General features: G+C 45.1%; 1 protein-coding gene across 7 annotated transcripts in view; it reads left to right on the top strand.

Moving 5' to 3' along the window:
- LOC121271631 (CD276 antigen-like) overlaps nucleotides 1–18123 on the top strand; it is a 93520-nt gene that overhangs the window by 869 nt on the left and 74528 nt on the right. For 5 of the 7 annotated variants that reach the window (XM_041177715.1, XM_041177713.1, XM_041177718.1 and 2 more), the window contains exon 2: nucleotides 7279–7424. The gene's annotated coding sequence lies outside the window, so the exon portion shown is untranslated. The remainder of the gene's footprint in view (nucleotides 1–7278; nucleotides 7425–18123) is intronic. The other 2 variants (XM_041177717.1, XM_041177716.1) reach the window with 1 other exon arrangement.

Raw genomic sequence — 18123 nt, forward strand, 5'->3', positions numbered from 1 at the left:
TGTAAATTAAATATTTGTCCAATGAATATTCATCAACCCAGCCTTTACTGATTGGGAAAAGAAAATTCCAAAGATTAATGACCCCCTGAGGGAAGGAATTCCTCCTAATCTTATTTTGGTTTCTCCCATTTTACTTGGGGTCACCAAAATGCTGGTTGGCCTCCCTTCTCCATTTCCTCCTCCTCTCAGTCCTCTTCCAATCCCGCTGTGTTTAAGTCTCTTGCCACCACACCTTTCCATCTGGCCTTAGGTTAAACTGTGCCGTCTAGTTCTAGCTTCCCCAACGAGACAGCATCCTCTTAGCATCTACCCTGTCAACCCCTCTCAGAATCTTATGTTTCAATAAGATGTGCATCTACACCCACACGCTTCCACTGAAGCGAGGGAAATGGATTGTGAAGGGGTGGGTGGCGGTGGTGTGAGAATTATGTAGAAAGATATGTTTGATTTATAGAAACAGGAGGGGGCAATTCAGCTGCAGCTTGCTATGCCACTCAATTAGACCATGGCTGATCCCCACCCTATCTCCAATTACCTGCTTTATGTTTGGGTTAGGAAGAGGAAACCTGAGCACAAAATCCTGGCTAACACCCCAGTGCACTGCCAACACAGTGCTGCATGATCGGAGGTGCTATCCTAGACCCCCTAAAAATTCCCCAGATCCTGGAAAAGCTCCAGCAGAATAGAAAACCACAAATGTAACACCCGTCTTCAAGAAAGGAGGGAGACAGCAAGCAGTAAGCGATAAGCCAGTTAGCCTAATATCTGTCATCAGGAAAATACAGGAATCCATAATTAGGACAAGCAGAGTAAATGTTGTTTTATGAAAGGGAATGTTTATTAGCGTTCTTTGAAGATGTAACAAGCTAGGTTGGTAAAGGAGAACCCATAGATGGAATGTATTTGGATTTCCAAGTGGTAGATAAGGTACTCAGGTATGTCCTGTCTACAAAATGCAGGACAAATCCAACCTGGCCAATTACCGTCTCATTCGCCTCCTTTTGATCTTCAACAAATTGATGGAAAATGTCATTAACATAGTATGATCAAGCAGCACTTACAGAATAATAAGCTGCTGACTGACACTCAGTTTGGGTCCCACCAGGGCCACTCAGCTCCTGACCTCATTGCAGCCTTGGTACAAATGTGGCCAAAAGAGCTGAACTCCAGAGGTGAAGTGAGAGTGACTGCCCTTGACATCAAGGTAGCATTTGACCGAGTGTGGCATCAAGGAGCCCTAGCAAAACTGGATTCAATGGGAATCAAGGGGAAAACTCTCCACTGGTTGGAGTTATACCTAGCACAAAGGAAGATAGTTGTGGTTGCTGGAAGTCAATCATCTCAGTCCCAGGATATCGCTGCAGGTGTTCTTCAGGGTAGTGTCCTAGACCCAACCATCTTCATCTGCTTCATCAATGACCCTCCTTCCATCATAAGGCCAGAAGTGGGGATGTTCACTGATGATTGCACAATGTTCAGCACCATTCGTGACCCCTCAGATACTGAAGCAGTCCATGTCCAAATGCAGCAAGACCTGGACAATATCCAGGCTTGGGCTGACAAGTGGCAAGTAACATTGGTGCCAGACAAGTGTCAGGCAGTGACCATCTCCAGCAAGAGACAATCTCATCATCACCCCTTGACATTCAATGGCATTATCATCGCTGAATCCCCCTCTATCAACATCCTGGGGGTTATTATTGACCAGAAACTGAACTAGACTAGCCTATAAATACTGTGGCTACAAGAGCAGGTCAGAGGCTGGGAATTCAGGAGTATGATGCAATACTTACCTGGATGAGTGCAGCTCAAACAATACTCAAGAACCTCAACACCATCCAGATCAAACAACCTACTTGATTGGCACCCCATCAACTACCTTAAATATTCACTTCCTCCACCTGCAACCCACAGTGGCAGCAGTGTGTACAATATACAAAATGCATTGCAGCAACATGTCAACCCTCCTTCAACAGCACCTTCCAATCCTGTGACCTCGACTACTTAGAAGCATCAGATGCTTGGGAACACCACCATCTGCACATTCCCATCCAATCCTGATGCTTCACTTTTCTTCACTCCACTTTTGCTGGGCCAAAAACCTGGAACTCCCTTCCTGTTGGGAGGGTGTTGGTTAAAGAACGGCGTCTCTTAAATAAGTCCCCATAGTCTTCAGTAGGTCAACAGCAAATCTTTATTATCTATTAAAAATGCAGTAAAGGGTACAGGCATTGAGCTGTCACCATGTCTAGGTCTTTACACGTCTCTGCTCAACACCATACGGACCCTAGATCTGGGTCATGTTCCTTCTCACATCACTGTGAGTCCATGCTCAGTCCCACATTAACGTAATATGTGCCAAACCCTTATGCTGCACTTCCTAACAGCACTGTGGGTCTACCTACACATCTGCAGTGGTTCAAGATGGCAGCTCACTGCCAACTTCTCAAGGGCAGTTAGGGATGGGCAATAAATGCTGGCCCAGCCAGCGAAGTCCACATCCTGTGAAAAAGAAAACATAAAAAACTTACTACACAAGACAAGAGCTCATGGTGTTGGGAATGATATATTGGCATAGAGAGAGGTTAGGTTAACTAAAAACAGTGATTTGAGATAATTGGGTCATCTGCAGGTTGGCAAACTAACTGGTGGAGTGCTACAGGGCTCAATGCTGGAGCCTCAACTATTTACAATCTATATTAATGATTGTACTAAAGGACTGAGTGTACTGTAGCCAAATTTGCTGACAATACAAAGATAGTTAGGAAAGCAAGCTGCGAGGAGGACACAAAGAGTCTGCAAATGGATAAAGATGGTTAAGTGAGTGGGCAACAATTTGGCAGATGAGGTACAATGTGGGAAACTGAGGTTGTCTCATTGGTTGGAAGAATAGAAAAGCAGAATACTATTTAAATGGAGAAAGACTGAGAGAATTCTTGAGATTTAGAGGAATTACAAAAAATTAGCATGCAGGTACAACATGTAATTAAAATGGTAAATGGAATGTTAGCCTTTAAAAAAGTAGGAAAATCTTACTACAACCGTACAGGTCATTATTGCGACCACGCTTGGAGTACTGCATATAGTTTTAGTCTCCTTATTTAAGGACGGAGATACTTGCATTGGAGGCAGTTCAGAGAAGGTTCTCCAGGTCGATTCCTGGGTTGAAGGTGTTGTCTTATGAGGAATGGCTGAGTAGCATATACTTTCTAGAATTTGGCAGAATGTGTCGTGATCTTATTGAAACATCTAAGCTTCTGAGGGGGCTTAACAAGATGTTTCCCCTTGTGGGGAATCTAAAACTAAGGGACACAGTTTCAAAATGAGTTTCCTATGTCAGGAAGATATAATAATTTTCATAATGTTGTTGGAATTTATTGTAGAATAATAGTGGGATCTGTGGTGTGTGTGTGAGTGTGTGTGTGTGTTAATTGAATTACAGACAGCTGGTCTGGGTGCTTTGATGTATCAGATGGGAAACAAGGTTTGAAATGCTAAGTAGGTAAACATGAGGGAAGTTTTAGAATGTGAGGTATAAAGGGAACATTTGCTTTTTAAAGTAAACCAGACTAGCTTGAATTCAAAAGAGGAGGTGAAATGTTTCACCTAGCCAGGAGAAGTTAAGAAACAGTGTGTTTATTTTTCCCAAAGATTACTGATATAATTAGTACTATGATAGATTTTCATTAAAGTCCAAAGTCATAGTGCAACAATGGGAATTTGCATTCAAAGGGCAACATATGTATAAAGGTTGTGTGCAGGAGAAGGCATTTTAAGATCTAACACAAGTGTGAAAAGCCTCCAGCTTCTGTGCCCAAACTGTTGTCTACAAGAACAGAAAAATTCAGAAGTACGAGAAGCACTTTGAATTCAGGAGTTGGTGTGAAGTATTTTTAAAGCAGTGAGATGGCAAAAATGGCTGTATCCCTGGCTACAACCTTTTTGGAAGTAGAAAATATAACTCTGATTGGATTACAAAAAGTATCTAAGGGTAGGTTAAAAGAATTGGTGGATAAGTTGTAGTTGAGGTTACCTGTAGGGGCAAAGAAAGCAGATGTAATTGAAGTGATAGCACAACATTTAAAATTGGAAGTGATGCCTGACACTATTGAATCGCAGCTGGAGGTAGTGAGACTTCAGTCAGAAATGAAGAGGCTTGAATTTGAGCAAGCAAAGGAATTGAGAAAACTTGAATTGGAGGCAAACAAAAAGGAAAAAGAATTGGAAATGTAAAAACTGGAACTAGAGGCAGCAGGAAGAGAAAGGGCATTTCAAAGGGAACAAGGCAGGAGAAGGAAAGGAACTGTAACTGGAATTCCAGGCAAGAAAGATGGATAGAGAATGAGAGGCAAGGAAAAGAGAGAAGAAACCAGGAAGGGAATACCAGCTTAAAAGGCTAGAAGGTAAAAAAGAGACCTCAGATTGTGAGGAAAATTATGATGATGAAAAAACCTTTAACCTAAAGCCCACTGGGGAGGTGTTTAAATTTGTACAAGTTGTTCCAAAGTTTGAGGAAAGAGAAGTTGAAGCAGTCTTTATTTCATTTGAGAAGACAGCTAAACAAATCAAATGGCCACAGCAAAACTGGACACTGTTGTTACAATTCAGGTTAGTGGGTAGAGCACATGAGGGTTATGCTTCACTGTCAGAAGAAATGTTGGTGAACCATGATGTGGTGAAAAAAGCTATTTTGAGGGCATATGAGTTGGTTCCTGAGGCATACAGGCAGAAATTTAGCAATATGAGAAAACAGCCTGGACGAACTTATTTTCAGCTGGAGAGAGTAAAACAAAGTAATTTTGACTGGTGGATATGGGCAATAAAGATAGAGGCAACATATACAGTTCTTAGATTCAATTCCTTCAGTAGTGAGAACTCATGTGGAGGAACAGAGGGCAGAAACAATAAGACAAGCAACAGAGATAGCTGATGATTATGAGTTAGTTCAAAGAGTGATCCTTTTTTTCATCACCCTTTTAAAGCAGAAAAGGATATCAAGTGGGAAGGTGAAAGAAAGATGGGTAGTCAGGGAAGGGAAGAGAAGGAGTAGGGTGAAAATTTGCAGGAAGTTTTTTCTCAAGAATAAAAAAGGAAGGTGCAGAGGGTAGAAGTGACACTCGAAAAGTGATTTCATTGTAATAAAGTTGGGCACAAAGTCAATGTGTAGGCAATTGCACAGAAAATCTGCTGGAATTATAGGGGTGCAGACAAGTTCTGGAAGTAACAGTATTGTGGGTTCTGAGGTTCAGGCACAGAAAAAAATAGTGGTTTGTGTACAGGTAAAATAGGAAGAATCAGTGATAGGCAAAGAGGTGGGAATGTGTTTACAAGAGAATTCTGAGCAGCATGTTGCAGAAATATTTAAAGAATGTGTATGTGAAGGGGAAGTCTTTCCATGTGGACAGGGTGGAGTAGGTAAAGATGTTAACATTCTAAGAGATACAGGGGCTAGTCAATCCTTAACGTTGTGGGATAGTGACATTTGTTGTTCAGAGGGAATATTGCAGGAACAGGTGATAATAAGTGGGGTTCATAGTGATGGTAAACTAATCCATTGTGAAGGTAAATTTAAAGAGTAACTGGAAAACAGGTGAGGTGATTGTTGGAGTAGTGGAAAGTTGCTCATTGCAGGGGTTCAATTTATTTTGGATAGTGATATAGCTGGGTCCCAGATGTGGATGATGCCTAAGGTAGTTGAGCAGCCTGGAGAAGTGTTTTCAACAGAAGTGTTGCAGTGAGAGCATCCTGGATTGTTTCCAGATTGTGTGATAACAAGATCACAGGCTCATAGGTTGAAACAAGAGGAATAGGAAATCCAAAGGCAGAGAGAAGGTGTGGAAGTCCAATTAGCTGGCACTGTGTTTGATAACATTGTTCAGGAAGAAAAACTGGGAGACAATGCAGCTGAGGTGTTTAGTAGATTTACAGAAAAAGGATTCACAAATAAAAAGTTATATCAGACAGCTTACTCAGAAATCCCAGAATGTTATTACCTTAAGGGTAATGTTTTAATGAGAAAATAGCTGCTGTATCATGTTTTAGCAAACAAGAGCTGGAGGGAGGTGTATCAGATTGTAATACCATTTGGATACAGAAATGAGATTCTGAAAATTACTCATGAAATTCCAATGGGGAGAGATTTAGGAATTAGAAAGACAACAGGTGAAAATACAGAAACATTTTTATTGGCCTGGGTTGCATAGGGATATAGTCAAATTCTGTAGAACATGTCACACATGTCAGGTGATAGGGGAGCCACAAGCAGTGATTAAGTCGGCTCCTTTAATTCCAATTCTAGCATTTGAAGACCCTTTTACTAAGGTCGTGGTTGATTGTGTAGGGGCCCTCCTAAGACTAAAAGTGGAAATCAGTTCTTATTGATAATAATGGATGTTCTACCAGGTTTCCTGAAGAATCAGGGTTCACATTTCATGTTACAGCTGTTTAAGGAAGTAATGAACAGTTTGGGGACAAAACAATTTAAGCCAGCAGTTTATCATCCTGAGTCACAGGGGGCTTTGGAAAGATGGCGTTAAACTTTAAAAGCTATGATGAGGGCATATAGTCAGGATTATCCACAGGATTGAGATTGGGCAATTCCATTCTTGTTATTTGCTATTAGGGATGCTCCTAATGCATTGACTGGTTTTAGTCCTTCAGAACTAGTTTATGGTCATGAGGTAACGGGACCACTGAAATTGATTCATGAGAAATTGGCGGGTCAAAATTCAGAAACTACTCTCCTGGATTATGTACCACATGTCAGAGAAAGATAAGACAGAACGTATGAGTTGGCTAGGGAACATTTAAAGATATCACAGCAAGTGATGAAAGTGAAGGCAGGCAGGAAAGTTACAACTCGTAGTTTTGTTGCTGGGGAGAAAGTGTTAATTATGTTACCAATACTCGGTAACTCAGTTGTTTCACATTTCCATTTGAGATTTGAGCAGGTCAGCATTTACCATCCGCTGTGCCATAACACCCATTTAATATGGAGAAGAGGAAGAATTTCTTCCCACATAGGGTCGTTAATATTTTGAGTTCACTACTCCAGAGGGCAATGGAAGTGGGTCATTGAATATATTCAAGGCTGAGTTAGACAGATTTTTGATCAACTGTAGGTAGTCAAAGGTTATAAAGGTTATGTGGGCCAGGCAGGACAGTGGGGTCAAAGCCACAATCAGATTAGCCATGATCTTAGTGGATTGTGGCAAAGGCTCAAAGGGCCAAATGGTCGACTCCTCCTCCTCCTATTTCTTATGTTCTTATGTCTTACAGATGAGATGTTAAACAAAGGCTCGCTTGTCCTCTCAGGTGAGCATAAAACAGGCTTAGCAAACCCGTGGCCCATGGGCCAGATTGTGGCCCCCGAAGCCATTCTATGTGGCCCCCCGGAGCAGCTGTTCAAAATGTCAGGAAGACAGGTAAGTGAATTTGATTATTCTGCAAGGGGACGCTTCTCCAATCACAGGCTGTTACTCACCTCCTTTTGCTGCTGATAGGCTCACTTGTGAGGATTTCAAGGGGGAAGAAGAGAGGAGGTGCTGTTGGGGCCCAGGGAGAGAAGGTGTGTGTGTGAGGGAGGGAGAGATGGAGAGTGTGGTCTGTGTGTGTGATTATCAGTTAGGGAGAGAATGAGTGTGTGTGTGTGTGAGAGAGAGAAAGTAAGTGTGTGTGAGGGAGTGAATGTATATGTATACGAGAAGGAGAGTCAGTTTGTGTGTGTGAGGGCGAGGGAGAAAGTATGTTTGTGTGTGTTTGTAAGATGGAGAGAGTGTATATGTGTGAGAAAGGGAGATAGTAAGTGTGAGTCTGTGTATATGAGAGAGAGGGAGAGAGTGTTGTGTGAGAGGGAGAGAGTGAGTGTGAATGTGTGTGTGTGAGAGATAGAGAGTAAATATGAATGTGTGTGAGAGAGAGGGAGAAAATGTGAGTGTGTGTAAGTGTGCCTGTGAGAAAAGGAGAGAGACTGCGTGAGTGTGTGAAAGAGAGGGAAGAGAGAGGGAGAGTGTGTGTGTGTGTGTGTGTTTCTGTGAAGGACAGTAAGGGAAAGAGTGAGTGTGAGCGTTTGAAACAGAGTGCACGTGTGTGTGAGAGAGGGAGTGAGTTGGTGTGTGAGAGAAAGAGAGGGAGAGAATGAGTGTGTTTGTGAGAGTGAGTTTGTGTGTGAGAGAGTGTTTGAGTGCATCTATGTGTGAGAGGGAGAAAGTGAGTGTGTGTGTTTCTGTGAAAGAGTGTGAGGGAAAGAGTGTGTGTGAGAGAGAGAGTGAGTGAGTGAAAGAAAGGGAGAGAGTGACTTTTGTGTGTGAGTGAGTGTGAGTGTGTTAAGAGAGTGAGTGTGAGTGTGTTAAGCCAGAGAGGGAGTGTGTGTGTGTATGTGTTTGAGACAGGGAGAGAGTGAGTGTGAGTGTGTGTGTGTTTGAGACAGGGAGAGAGTGAGTGTGAGTGTGTGTGTGTTTGAGTCGGAGAGAGTGAGTGTGAGTGTATATGTGTTTGAGACAGGGAGAGAGTGCGTGTGAGTGTGTGTGTGTTTGAGTCGGAGAGAGTGCGTGTGAGTGTATGTGTGTTTGAGACAGGGAGAGAGTAAGTGTGTGTGTTTGAGACAGGGAGAGAGTGAGTGTGAGTGTATGTGTGTTTGAGACAGGGAGAGAGTGAGTGTGTGTATGTGTGTTTGAGACAGGGAGAGAGTGAGTGTGAGTGTATGTGTGTTTGAGACAGGGAGAGAGTGAGTGTGTGTGTGTGTTTGAGACAGGGAGAGAGTGAGTGTGTGTGTGTGTGTGTGTTTGAGACAGGGAGAGAGTGAGATTTTTTTTAAATTCATTCACAGGTTGTGGGCTTCGCTGGCTGGGCCAGCATTTATTGCCCATCCCTAATTGCCCTTGAGAAGGTGGTGGTGAGCTACCTTCTTGAACTGCTGCAGTCCATGTGGTGTAGGTACACCCACAGTGCTGTTAGGGAGGGAGTTCCAGGATTTTGACCCAGCGACAGTGAAGGAACGGCCTATATATTTCCAAGTCAGGATGGTGAGTGGCTTGGAGGGGAACTTTCAGGTGGTGGTGTTCCCAATTATCTGCTGCTCTTGTCCTTCTAGGTGGTAGTGTTCGTGAGTTTGGAAGGTGCTGTTGAAGGAGCCTTGGTGAATTCCTGCAGTTCTTCTTGTAGATGGTACACACTGCTGCTACTGTGCATCAGTGGTGGAGGGAGTGAATGTTTGTGGATGTGGTGCCAATCAAGCGGGCTGCTTTGTCCTGGACAGTGTCCAGCTTCTTCAATGTTGTAGGAGCTCTGCACTTATCCAGGCAAGTGCAGAGTATTCCATCGCACTCCTGACTTGTGCCTTGTAGATGGCGGACAGGCTTTGGGGAGTCAGAAGGTGAGTTATTCATTGCAGGATTCCCAGCCTCTGAACTGTTCTTGTAACCACAGTATTTATATGGCTAGTCCAGTTCAGCTTCTGGTCAATGGTAACCCCCCAGGATGTTGATAGTAGGGGATTCAGTGATGGTAATGCCACTGAACATCAAGGGGGCGATGGTTGGATTCTGTCTTATTGGATATGGTCATTGCCTGACACTTGTGCGGCACGAATGTTACTTGCCACTTGTCAGCCCAAGCCTGGATATTGTCCAGGTCTTGCTGCATTTGGACCATGGACTGCTTCAGTATCTGAGGGGTCACGAATGGTGATGAACATTGTGCAGTCATCAGCGAACATTCCCACTTCTGACTTTATGATGGAAGGAAGGTCATTGATGAAGCAGCTGAAGATGAATGGGCCTAGGACACTACCCTGAGGAACTCCTGCAGTGATGTCCTGGAACTGAGATGACTGACCTCCAACAACCACAACCATCTTCTTTTGTGCTGGGAATGACTCCAACCAGTGGAGAGTTTTCCCCTTGATTCCCATTGACTCCAGTTTTGCTAGGGCTTCTTGATGCCACACTCAGTCAAATGTTGCCTTGATGTCAAGGGCAGTCACTCTCACCTCAACTCGGGAGTTCAGCTTTTTTGTCCATGTTTGAACCAAGGCTGTAATGAGGTCAGGAGCTGAGTGGCCCTGGCGGAACCCAAACTGAGCATCAGTGAGCAAGTTATTGCTAAGCAAGTGCCGCTTGATAGCACTGTTGATGACCTTTTCCATTACTTTACTGATGATGGAGAGTGGACTGATGGAGCAGTAATTGGCTGGCTTGGATTTGTCCTGCTTTTTGTACAGGACATACCTGGTCAATTTTCCACATAGCCGGGTAGATGCTGGAACAGCTTGGCTAGGGGCGCGGCAAGTTCTGGAACAAGTTTCAGTGCTTTTGCCGGAATGTTGTCAGGGTCGAAAGCCTTTGCGGTATCCAGTGCCTTCAGCCATTTCTTGATATCACGTGGAGTGAATCGAATTGGCTGAAGATCTGCGATGCTGGGGACCTCCAGAGGAGACTGAGATGTATCATGCACTCAGCACTTCTGGCTGAAGATTGTTGCGAATGCGAATGAATCTCTTGCATTGACTTGCTGGGCTCCTCCATCATTGAGGATGGGGATATTTGTGCAGCCACGGCCTCCAGTGAGTTGTTTAATTGTCCATCACCATTCATGACGGGATGTGGCAGGACAGCACAGCTTATATGTGATCCGTTGGTTGTGGGATCGCTTAGCTCTGTGTATCATTTGCTGCTTATGCTGCTTGGCATGCAAGTAGTCCTGTTTTATACTTCACCAGGTTGACACCTCATTTTTAGGTATGCCTGGTGCTGCTCCTGGTATGTCCTCCTGCTCTCTTCATTGAACCAGGGTTGATCCCCTGGATTGATGGTAATGGAGAGTGGGGGAAATGCCGGGCCATGAGGTTATAGATTGTGTTCGAGTACAATTCTGCTGCTGCTGATGGCCCACAGCAACTCATGGTTGCCCAGTCTTGAGTTGCTAGATCTGTTCAAAATCTATCCCATTTAGCACGGTGGTGGTGCCACACAACATGATGGAGGGTATCCTCAATGTAAAGGTGGGACGTTGTCTCCCCAAGGACTGTGTGGTGGTCACTCCTACCGATACTGTCATGGACAGATGTATCTGCAGCAGGCAGGTTGGTGAGAATGAGGTCAAGTATGTTTTTTCCTCCTGTTGGTTCCCTCACCACCTGCTGCAGACCCAGTCTAGCAGCTATGTCATTTAGGACTCAGCCAGCTCGGTCAGTGGTGGTGCTACCGAGCCACTCTTGCTGATGGACATTGAAGTCCCCCACCCAGAGTACATTCTGCACCCTTGCCGCCCTCAGTGCTTCCTCCAAGTGATGTTCAACATGGAGGGGCATTGATTCATCAGCTGAGGGCGGGTGGTACGTGGTAATCAGCAGGAGGTTTCCTTGCCCATGTTTGACCTGATGCCATGAGACTTCATGGGGCCCGGAGTCGAGGACTCCCAGGGCAACTCCCTCCTGATTGTAATGCCACTGTGCCACCACCTCTGCTGGGCCTGTCCTGCTGGTGGAACAGGACATACCCAGGGATGGTGATGGTGGTGTCTGGGATATTATCTGTAAGGTGTGTGAGTGAATGTGTGTGTGTGTGTGTGTGTGTGTGTGAGAAAGAGAGATGGAGAGCATCTGTGTGTGAGTGTGAGAGACCCATAAAAGGAGAGAGTGAGTGTGTGTGTGTGAGATAGAGAAGGAGAGAGTGTGTGTGTGAGAGGGAGAGAGTGAGTTGGTGTGAGAGAGAGAGGGAGACATTGAATGTGTTTGTGAGAGAGAGAGGGAGAGAGTGAGTTTGTGTTTGTGAGAGAATGATTGAGTACATCTGTGTATGAGAGGGAGAAAGTGAGTATGGGTTTCTGTGAAAGAGTGTGTGTGTGTGCAAGCGTGTGTGCGTGAGTGTGTGTGTAAGAAAGAGAGAGAAAGGGAGAGTGTATGTTTGTGAGAGAGGTAGAAGAGGGAAAGGAAGCATGCATGTTTGTGAGAGAGGGAGAAAGTGAGTGTGAGTGAAAAGCAGGGAGAGAGTGAGTGACTGTGTGTGTGTGAGAGAGAGTGAGGGAGTGAGAGTGTGTGTGCGTGATGGAGAGAGAGGGAGATTGTGAACGTGTGTGTATGAGAGAGAGGGAGAGAGTGGTGTGTGTAAATGTGAGGGAGAAGGACAGAATGAGTGTGTGTGAGAGAGAGGGAGAGAGTGAGTGTATGTGTGTGTGAGAGAGAGAATGTGTGAGAGTGTGTGAGAGAGAGGGAGAGAGTGAGAGAGTCTGTGTGTGAGAGATTGAGTGAGTGTGTGTGAGAGAAAGGGACAGAGTGAGTGTATGTGTGTGTGTTTGAGAGAGGGAGAGAGTGAGAGAGTCTGTGTGTGAGAGAAAGGGAGAGAGTGAGTGTGTGTGGGAGAAAGGGAGAGAGTGAGTGTGTGTGGGAGAGGGAGTGAGTGAGTGTGTGTGTGGGAGAGGGAGAGGGTGAGTGTTTTTTTAGGGGAAGAGTGAGTGTATGTGTGTGTGGGAGAGAGAGAGCAAGTGTGAATGTGTGTGAGAGAGGGGGAGAGTGAGTGTGAATGTGTGTGAGAGAGGGAGAGAGTGAGTGTGAATGCATGTGAGAGGGAGAGAGTGAGTGTGAATGTGTGGGAGAGGGGGAGAGAAAGTGAGTATGAATGTGTGTGGGAGGGAGAGAGTGACTTCGAGTGTGAATGAGGGAGAGAGTGAGTGTGAATGTGTGTGGGAGAGGGAGAGAGTGAGTGTGAATGTGTGTGGGAGAGGGAGAGAGTGAGTGTGAATGTGTGTGGGAGAGGGAGAGAGTGAGCGTGAATGTGTGTGGGAGAGAGAGTGAGCGTGTGAGTGTGTGTTTGAGAGAGGGAGAGAGTGAGAGAGTGTGTGTGAGAAAGGGAGAGAGTGAGTGTTGTGTGTGGGGGGGAGTGAGTGTATGTGTGTGGGAGAGGGAGAGAGTGAGTATGAATGTGTGAGAGAGAGGGAGAGCGACTTTGAATGTGAGTGAGGGAGAGAGTGAGTGTGAGTGTGCTTAGATAGAGAAAGAGTGTGAGTTTTTGTGTGTTTGAGACGGGGAGAGAGTGAGCGTGTGTGTTTGAGACAGGAGAGAGTAAGAGGGAGAGTGTATGTGTGTGTGTGAGAGAGAGATGGAGAGTGTCTGTGTGTGAGTATGAGAGAGTCCATAAAAGGAGAGAGTGAGTGTGTGTGAGAGAGAGGGGGAGAGAGTGTCTGTGCGAGAGGGAGAGAGTGTGTGTATGTTCGTGTGTGTGAGAGAGTGAGTGTGTGTCTATAAGAGAGGGAGAGAGTGAGTGTGAGTGTGTGTGTGAGAGAGAGAGAAAGTGTGTGTGTGAGAACGTGTCTGAGAGAGAAGGAGAGAGTAAGTGTATGTGAGAGAGTGGGAGAGAATGAGTGTGTGTGAAAGAGAGGGGGAGAGAGAGATTGAGTGTGTGCGGGTGTGTGGGAGAGTGGAAGAGTGAGTGTGAGTGTGTGTGTGCACGTGTGAGGGAGAGAGAGATGGAGAGTGTTTGTGTGTGTGTCTCTATGTGTCTGAGAGTCAGTAAAGGAGACAGTATGTGTTTGTGAGAGAGGGACAGAGTGAGTGTGATGTGTTTGAGACAGGGAGTGAGTGTGAGGGTGTGTGTGTTTGAGAAAGGGAGAGAATGAGTGTGCATGTGTGTGAGAGAGGGAGGGAGTGAGTGAGCTTGTGTGTGTGTGTGCGTGTGTGAGAGAGAGAGAGAAAGGGAGACTGTGAATGAGTGTTTGTGAGAGAGAGAAAGAGTGAGCCTGTGTGTGTGAGAGAGAGGGAGTGAGTGAATGTGAACATGGGAGAGAGTGAGCATGTGTGTAAGAGAGAGGGAGAGAGTGAGTGTTTGTGTGAGAGTGAGTGTTTGTGTGAGAGAGAGGCAGAGAGAATGAGAGAGAAAAGGAGACTGTGAGTGTGTGTTTGTGAGAGAGTGAGTGCACTTGAGAGAGAGAAAGAGAGAGAGAGTGTGTGTGTAAGGGGGATAGTGGTGTATGAGAGAGGGAGGGCATGAGTTGGTGTGAGAGAGAGAGAGGGAGAGAGTGAGCTTGTGTCTGTCTGTTCACCCTCCCTTCTGGGGAGGGTGAGCAGCCAGAGGTCATGGTCCACATTGGTACCAATGACTTAGGTAGGATGGCAGTTGTGGTCCTGCTATCAGAATTTGGGGAGCTAGGTAGAAAATTAGCAAGCAGGACCTCCAATGTAGTAATCTCTGGATTACTCCCAGTGTCACGTGCCAGTGAGTACAGAAATCGCAGGATAAGGCAGGTGAATGCGTAGCTGGAAAAATAGTGCAGGAGGGAGGGCTTTAGATTCTTGGGACACTGGGACTGGCTCTGGGGGAGATGGCACCTGTATAAAACCAGGGTGCACAAATACTGGGAGAAATAGATAACACTAGAATAGAGAATAGTAAGTTAATAGGTGGAGTTGGGGTGAGGGAGAAAGCAACAAAATCTAAATCAAATCTATGCATGTATGTGAATACACGGAGTGTAGTAAATAAGATTGGGGAGTTACAGGCGCAGATTGCCATGTGGAAATATGATGTTGTAGCGATAACAGAGACCTGGCTCAAGGAAGTAGCAGGACTTAGTGTTAAATATTCTTGGGTACAAGGTGTTCAGAAAAGATAGGAAAAGAAGGAAAGGAGGAGGGGTGGTTGTATTGGTTAAGGAGAGCATTGCAGTGATGGAGAAAGAGGATGTTCCAGAGGGTTCAAGGACAGAATTGATTTGCCTAGACCTAAGGAAAAAAAAGAGTGCAATTACATTGCTCGGTGTAATCTATTGACCACCAACTAGTGAGAAGGACGTAGAGGAACAAACCTGCAGGGAAATTACAGAGAGATGCAAGCATGGTAGAGTAGTTATAAAGGGAGGCTTTAATTACCTGAATGTAGACTGGGACAGGGGTAGTGTAAAGGGCAGAGAGGGGCAAAAGTTCCTAGATTGTGTTCAGGAGAATTTTCTACAGCAGTACGTGTCCAATCCAACAAGAAAAGATGTACTGGTTCTTGGAAATGAGGTGGACCAAGTAGATCACGTGTCACTGGGAGAACATTTAGGAAACAGTGATCATTGCATTGTATGTTTTAGGGTGATGATAGAAAAAAGCGATAGGCAATCCAGAGTAAGAATAATTAACTAGATGAGAGCCGACTTTGATGGGGCAAGAACGGAGCTGGGCCAGATAGACTGGAATGAAAGATTTGTGGGGAAAATTATAGCTGAACAATGGGCTACCTTCAAAAAAGAATTGGTTCGGGCACAGTCAAGGTATGTTCCATCGAAAGGGAAAGGTAGGGCAAACACATCCAGAGCTCCCTGGATGAAAAAGTAGATTGCATTAAGATAAAGAAGAAAAAGTGTCCTTATGAGAGGTGTCAGGTCGAAAATATAATTGAGAACCAAGAGGAATACAGAAGGTTCAGAGGGGAGATGAAAAAGCATATCAGAGAAGCGAAGAGAGATTATGAGAAAAGACAGCCAACCAACATAAAGGGGAATCCCAAAGTCTTCCAAAGACATATAAATAGTAAATGGGTGGTAAAAGGAGGAGTAGGGCTGCTTGGGGACCTAAAAGGGAATTTACACATGGACAAAGAGGCTATTAAATGAATACTTTGCGAAGGTCTTTACCAAGGAGGTAGATACTACCCAGGCCATGGTGACAGACGAGGAAACTCTGTCACTAGAAAGGTTCAAAATTGATAAGGAGGAAGTGTTGAATAGACTATCGGTACTTAAAGTTGACAAGGCACCGGGACTGGATGAGATGCATCTAAGGATATCGAAGGAAGTGAGGGTAGAAATTGCAGGGGCACTGGCCATAATCTTTCAGTCTTCACCAGACTCAGGGGAGGTACCAAAGGACTGGAGAATTGCAAACATTATGCTCTTATTCAAAAAAGGTCGTAAGGATAAGCCAGCAATTACAGACCAGTCAGTTTAACTTCAGTTGGTGGGCAAGATTCGAGAAACAATTATTCGGAATAGAATTAGTAATCACATATGGGTTGATAAGGAAGAGCCAGCTTGGATTCCTAGAGGGAAATTGTATTTAACTTGCTGGAGTTTTTTGAAGCGGTAACAGAAAAGATCGATGAGGGCAATGCTGTTGATGTGGTGTATATGGACTTTCAAAAGGCATTTAATACAGTGCCACACAACAGACTTGTGAGAAAAGTTATTGCTCATGGAATAAAAGGGACAGTAGCAACATGGATACAAAATTGGCTGAAAAATAGGAAGCAGAGAGTAATGGCTAATGGATATTTTTCGGGCTGGAGGAAGGTTTGTAGCGGAGTTCCCCAGGGGTCAGGATTGGGACCCTTGCCTTTCCTGGTATATATTAATGATCTAGATCTTGGTGTGCAGGGAACAATTTCAAAGTTTGTGAATGATGCAAAGCTTGGGAGTGTTGTAAACTGTGAGAAGGACAGTGTAGAACTTCAAAAGGACACAGACTAGTTGATGGAGTGGGCAGATAGGTGGCAGATGAAGTTCAATGCGGAGAAGTGTGAGGTGATGCATTTTGGTCGGAAGAACATGGACAGACAACATAAAATAAGGAGTGAAATTCTGAAAGAGGGTGCAGGAGCAGAAAGACCTGGGTGTATATGTGCACAGATCATTGAAGGTGACAGGACAGGTGGAGAGAGCAGTTAATAAAACATATAGTATCCTAGGCCTTATTAATAGGGACATAGAGTACAAGAGCAAGGAGGTTATGCTGAATTTATACAAGACGCTCGTTAGCCCTCAGTTGGAGTATTGTGTACAGTTCTGGGCACCACACTACAGGAAGGATGTGAACACATTGGAGAGAGTGCAGAAGAGGTTTACAAGAATGGTTCCAGGGATGAGGAGCTTCAGTTATGAAGATAGATTGGGGAGGTTGGGACTGTTCTCATTGGAGAGAAGGCTAAGAGGAGATTTGATAAAGGTATTCAAAATCATGAAGGGGTTGGACAGAGTAGATAAGGAGAAGCTGTTCCTGCTTGTAAAAGGATCAAGAGCGAGAGGGCACAGATTTAAAGTGATTTGCAAAAGAGGCAAATGTGTTGTGAGAAAAAACTTTTACACACGCTGAGTGGTTCGGGTCTGGACTGCACTGCTTGGGAGTGTGGTGGAGCAGGTTCAATCGAGGCATTCAGGAGGGCATCAGATGATTAATTGAATAGAAACAATGTGCAGGGTACGGGGAAAAGGCAGGGCAATGGCACTAGGTCATAATGCTCATTTGGAGAGCTGGTGCAAGCATGACGGGCTGAATGGCCTCCTGTACTGTTAAAATTCTGTGAATCTCTGTGAAGAGGGAAAGGGAGAGAGAGAGTGTGTGAGTGTGTCAGGAGTGTGATGGAATACTCCCCACTTGCCTGGATGAGCGCAGCTCCCACACTCAAGAAGCTTGACACTATTCAGGATAGAGCAGCCTGCTTGATTGGCACCACATCCACAAACATTCACTCCCACCCCCACCGACACAAAGTAGCAGCAGTGTGTACCATTTATGAGATGCACTGTAGGAACTCACCAAGGCTCCTTAGACAGCACCTTCCAAACCTATGACCACCACCATCTAAAACGACAAGAGCAGCAGAAAGATGGGAACACTACCGCCTGGAAGTTCCCCTCCAAGTCACTCACCATCCTGACTTGGAAATATATCACCGTTCCTTCACTGTCGCTGGGTCAAAATCCTGGAACTCCCTCCCTAACAACACTGTGGGTGTACCTACACCACATGGACTGCAGCGGTTCAAGAAGGCAGCTCATCACCACCTTCTCAAGGGCAACTAGGGATGGGTAATAAATGCTGGCCCAGCCAGCGAAGCCTAAATCACTTGAGAGAATAAAAAAAAGTGAGAGGGAAAGAGTGAGTGTGAGAGGGAGGGGTGGGGGAGGGGGGGTGTGTGTGCAGAGAGAGAGAGAGTGAGTGTTTGTGTTTGCTTGCATGTGTGAGGCAGAGGGAGAGAGTGTGTGTGGATGTGTGTGGGAGAGAGAGAGAGAGAAGGAATGTATTTGTGTATGTGTTTGTGTGAGGGAGAGCGTGAGTGTGAGCGTGTATGTGAGAGAGGGAGAACGTGAGTGTGTGTGTGTGAGAGAGAGATAGGGAGAGAGTGGGTGTGCATGTGTGTGAGAGTGTGAGTT

This window comes from Carcharodon carcharias, chromosome 31, assembly GCF_017639515.1.
Source record: "Carcharodon carcharias isolate sCarCar2 chromosome 31, sCarCar2.pri, whole genome shotgun sequence".
Classification (NCBI taxonomy): Eukaryota; Metazoa; Chordata; class Chondrichthyes; order Lamniformes; family Lamnidae; genus Carcharodon; species Carcharodon carcharias.